We start from the raw sequence: 5,902 nt of genomic DNA, 5'->3' as shown, positions 1-5,902 counted from the left end.
TGTGCTGCTAGACACGTTTCAGCTACCACAAGATGCGACGGAACCAGATGAGACAAACTTCGAGAGCGAAACCCTGGTTGATCCGGCACTCCAACCAAGAAGACAGACAGATCAAAGACGTCGTCAGCCCCAGCACCTCCAGGTGAACCCAAAGCTTGTACGTTACTAACAGTCTTCAAAGAGGGGAGGTGTTGGGGATGTTGCCATCCCCAAGATCTGCGACGTTTACTCACTGGTAGACAGTTTGCTTTTTCTAATGTTTGAGTTTCGAGTTTTTCACGCCGTTTCCGCCATGTTGCTTTCCCGGTCGAAAAGACCGCCTATCAATAAGCTCACTTCTCATTGGCTGATGGACGCTTAAGTACGCTACTTCGCATTTGATTGGTCGAGGTCATTCTTAATGTATAAATACAGACGAGTTGTGTCCATTTTGTGTCTTCAGACTGAGACAGTAAAAGCTCTTTTTCTAAAGGCCTCGTGTCCTCTCTTCCTGCGTCAGTAAGTTTGGGGTGCAACTCTAGCTGGGGACTGGGGCTTGTCCACTATCATCTAGCGTCACCGTTCGCATCAGCTTGCGCCTAGTCGTCCGCGTACAGACGATCTCACCTTGAGTCCGTAGCTACCGAGGTACCGCGAAACATAAAAACACAGTTAACGTTTTGGGTCCAGTAAGGCTGGGTTCTGAGGAAGGGTCACCAGATCCAAAATATCAACTGTTTTCTCCTTCACAGATGCTGCCAGACCTGCTGAGCTTTTCCAGCAACTCTTTTTGTTTCTGTGTTTAATGCAGTATGATTTTTTTGACAATCAAAATTAACCTTCAAAAAGTTTTCAAATGATATAAAAGAATGTCACTGGGATTCAAATATTCCAAAAAGAATTAACAGTTTGTTCTGGTTAGAACCTATCTGCTTCATAAATCATACATTGTGAACTAATGTAACAAAAAGCCTCAACTGGGCCTCAATTGTCAAAAGACCCAATCCTAAAGCTAACTGCTTCATTTTGAATGTAAAGCAACGGTTACCCCATTTCACAGAAATATAGCTTTAAACCCAATACTAACATAGTTTGAATGTTTTGTACTCTCTTATATTCTTAAAGTATCATTTCCAATCAAGTACCATTGTAAAAAACCATTGTAACATTGTATTCTGCACTCCGTTCTGCTACCTGATGCACTTTGTATTGCATGATCTGCCTGTTGAGCGTGTAAAACAACACTTTTTGCTGTATCTCATTGTCATGTACAATTTCTGTAGAAGTACAGAAAATGTAGGTAAATTCACCACACACTAATTTCATTCATTAAGAGAAAGAAGGATTAAAACCACACATTTTAGTATACTTGGCTCCAGTCCAACAGAATTCATCAGCAGGCCAGTAGACTGGAATTTCTGCTCACCTTCTGTTCTTAACATTTCAAATTCTCTTAATTCATCATATAGGTTAGACAGAAAATGGACCAAAATGCCAAGAATAAAAAGGTGCCGACTTTCTAATTTCATATCGTCACAGTTACTTCACGTCAAAATTCATAAAACAAACACAAGCAGGATTTACAGAGCATCCATGATAATTAGTGACTTGATTGTAATTAAATACTAATGATTCATCCCAAAAATGAAACAGAGATTTCGAAAGTTCTCACCATGTCTATATTACACCTTTCAGGCAGCTTGACAGCACAGAAATTCCATACCCTAACTCCACCCCAGCCAATAACAGACCAGCAGATTTTCATTGATCAGCAGTGCCACCAGAATTATGACAACTGCTGGTGGTATTACATCCATTCAAGAATCATGGATGGGCAAGGATCTGGTAGCAATAGGAAGGGAAGGGCCTCACTGAAGGATACTCCAAACAGGCACAAGGTACCTTTGAGCAAGGGACATCCCCTGTATGGTCCGAAGCAACCTTGACAGTTTGTTTTCCAGGTCTCCCATCTGCATCTGGGTGAATACTAGCTTGCAGTCAAGCTACAAGCTGGAGGATAGATAAAACACAACAAAGTAACAGGGCTCAAGGCTCAATTACAGTGGTTTGAAGGAGTAGATGATAAAGCAGAGATTCTGTTGGCATGAAGAGATGCCATGAAAGGTTAATGGAAACACCAACACAAAAACTAGGATAGATGGAATTGTTTGTTTTTTCAAATTCTGGAAATGTAGATGTAACAGCCAAATGCTGGCTCTAACCATAAACATCTTACTAAATTAAAACAAATCTTGTCGGGCTGAACTACTCCTTTCAGTGAATCGTAAAAGCGTACTTCTACTTAATACTTTAAGGCTATTTTAAAGGTGTTTCCCTGCATCAATATTCCTCAAAACTGCCAGCTCCCTCCCTACAGTAGCCATTTCTTTGCGGAGTTGCTCAGCAAGTTTGAAATGTCAGCACACCCACCAATTAAACTTTAGATTTCAAACATCACACAAGTAGGCACAAGTTCTTACTCACACAGAATTTACTGTACTGCCGTCTTAATCTTTGGGAAAATATAGCCTTCATCACAATATGATTTATGTTTTCTACAACCTGTTTTAATTTAAGTTTGTTAAACTGAGCACCAGTTGTTGAGAAAGGAGATCAGATTGAAATTCCTGTTCTTCAAAATTGGGAATTGTCCATGTTCTAAATTATCTGGGAACAATGTCAAATTTATCTGGCAAAACCTATTCTTACATCTCTCATGTTGGTTTGCAGCCGAAGCAACTAAACAAGAGTAATGACAATATCTATGGGGATTTATAAAGTTACATAGGCCCAACTAAGTAACAACAACTACCTTATAGAGAAAATTAAGGCTTTTTTCCCCAAAATGGAACATAACCAAAAAAAACCCTTCATTACAAAAATTACTGTGCTTGCATTTTGTTTGCTTTGAAAGTTAAGTAAAACTACTCTAAGGAAGTAGTTCCTTAAAGTTTAAATCACACAATCAGCATTCATGAAATTAAATTTGAAATAATTGAGGGAGTTGTGGCTTAAGTCGTCAGACCTTCTGATATTCTTGAAATAAGAATGAACTTTGGTAACTTCAGAATAAGCTAGCCATCAGAATAAAAACAAACTTGTGTCCCTGCTGTTATGTATGTCAATCTTATGTAGAAGATCGTAGTACACATCGTTCACAGTTCTCGTTTCCATATTGCATAAGGGATGTAGAGGCAATCAAAAAATGCACGAGGATTAGGTTGACAGGGGAAGAGAAAAGTTGTAATTGTCAACAGAAAACGAACAGGTCTATATATATATATCTACACACTGACCTCTTCATTTTCTGTTGACAATTAGAACTTTTCTGTTCCACTGTCAACCTTATCCTTGTACATTTTTCAATTGTCTCTACATCCCTATGGAAACCAGGACTGTGTACAGTATTCATTGTATGATCTGTTTCATGGATGGTCCCTTGTGCGATCTAGACCATTTTTACTGGCAACACTACTCACCTCATTAATTATGCACACTTCCTCACTATCTGGTACTCAGCATCAGCTGAAGTACTTAACATGGCCTCCAGACTTCCCGCTGCCAGTGTAATATTCAGAGCCCAGCTGCGCATCAGTTCAAATGCTGCCAGCCAGGAAAGCCCTTAACAGTTGCAGCATGTGAAGAACTGCCCTAGAGAGTTTGCTGATAAGGACCTGGGGATACTGATGGATGGGTTGGAGGACAGGAGAACCATCCTCTTTTCTCAGGACCAACAGAGGAAACCACCACACCAGATTCTGTCAGTATGGTCTAAACTTGTCATCTAGGCAGTGCAGTGTCCTGAGTCTAGAAGAATGTCCAACAATGCATTTAAGTTAATAATCCTTTGGTACTCTGCAAGGATAAGTGCAACATCTTCTCTCCGCTACCTCACACTCATTCTCATTCTGCCTGTGCTGATACTTCCCTTTAAGGCTTTTAGACTATTAACCTCACTACTACATGCAGAATTTTCCCTCAATTACTTCCACCCATTTTATCTCCCCAAACTACTCAATCTTCCTGCTCTCTGCACTCACCTATTCACTCATAGGGCCACCCTTCCCCCCCCCAATAATCCTTCCATATGCATCAATGCTGAACATCTCATTCAATCCCTGCCTTTACTTCATTCAAGGCAAAAACAACTTCATTCCTGGCAAAAACAGCCCACAACATGGCAGATAAGTCCAGGATGAATGGTGGGTGACTAAAGTTTGTCTGCTCACCCCAGCAGGGACAAGATTATTGCCACAGTGAGAGAAGACAATGGCTGCCCATTTTGTGATGCTAAGATCCCCGTATCTAGGCAACTGAGGAAGAATCACCTAATCCTGCACAGCTCTCCCACCACCACTAATGTGAATGGTGGATAAGCTATTGAAGGGAATTTTGAGAGATTGGATTTACATGCATTTTGAGGGGTAATGGCTGATTAGGAATAAATCAGCATGACTTTATATGTGCACCTCACAAACTATATTCAATTTGATGAGGTCGTAACCAAAAAAGATAGATGACAGCAGAGGATGACACTGTCAAAGGTTTTACTAAAGTGCAGGTAGACTGATTATAAAGTTAGATCACATTCAGGGATAGCTTGCCAATTGGATACAAAATTGACTTGATGGGAGGAGACGGGGGCGCGGGGTGATGGTGGGTTGTTTCTCAGACTACAGACTGTGGCCTGCAGGGATCGGTGCTGGGTCTGCCTGCTGTTTATCATTTATAAAAACAATATGGATGAGAATTTAGGAGACATGGTTAGTGAATTTGTGGATGACAGCAAAATTGCTGGTACAGTTGACAGTGAAAAGGTTATCTAAGATTTCAAAATAAGCTTGATCAACTGGGCCAATGGGTTGAGGAGCAGCAGATGGAGTTTTAATTTGGATAAATGCAAGATATTGCATTTTGGGAAAACAAACAAGAGCAGGATTTATGCAGTTAACGGCAGGGCCTTGGGTTGTGTTGTCAAACAGAGACACTAGAGGTTCAGGTATATAGTTCTTTGAAAGTTACATCACAGGTAGATAAGGTGGTTGTGAAGACATATAATATGCTTGCCTTCATTGCTCAGACATGTTGAGGTTGTACAGTATGTTGGGAAGGCCTCTTCTGGAGTACTGTAGGAAGGATATTGTTAAATTGGAGAGGGTTCTGAAATTTCTTATCAGAGACTGGAGGGTTTGCATCATAAGAACAGGCTGGAACATAGGAGGTTGAGGGGTGACCTTATAGAGGTTTAAAAGATCATAAAGGGTATATATTATGCAAATTTCATAGGTCTTTTCCCTCAGGTGGGGAAGTTCAAAACTGGGAGCACATTTTTAAGATGAGAGGAGAAAGATTTAAAAGGGGCCTGAGAGGCAACGTTTTCACATGGAGGATGGTTTGTGTGCATAATGAACTGCCTGAGAAATTGGTGGATGCAAGTACAGCTACAACAGTTAAGACATTTGGAATCATACATAAATTGAAATAGCTTAGAGGGAAATGGGACAAACACAGGTGAATGGGCCTACTTTAGTTTGGGAAACTGTCAGCATGGACGAGTTGGACTAAAAGGTCTGTTTCCATGCTGTAGGACTCCGAACCTATATCTCTTATTTTGCAATTCATCCTCTCTTCGCTTCTGCAGCCTCCGCCATGGAGAGACCAGCCTCTCCAGACGTTACCTTCTCCTCTATCTGAGGAAGAAATCCACCTGAGGATGCACTGGCAAGGCCATAGCCAGCACCCTCCATCAGCTCCAATACTGGCACCCCAACGGATGTGCTATTTAGGTTAGAGCCAAGAGTACAATACAGGCACATGTTTTCAGCTTGCCAAGAAAGGAAGGCCCCAACTCACTTGCATTAGAGGAATGCAAAGATCATGCACCTGCTCAACTCCAGACAGAACTAAAGAAGGGTCACTGGAC

Source organism: Stegostoma tigrinum, chromosome 31, assembly GCF_030684315.1.
Source record: "Stegostoma tigrinum isolate sSteTig4 chromosome 31, sSteTig4.hap1, whole genome shotgun sequence".
NCBI classification, from domain to species: domain Eukaryota; kingdom Metazoa; phylum Chordata; class Chondrichthyes; order Orectolobiformes; family Stegostomatidae; genus Stegostoma; species Stegostoma tigrinum.
The sequence above is the reverse complement of the archived record's forward strand: the minus strand, read 5'-3'. Positions refer to the sequence as shown.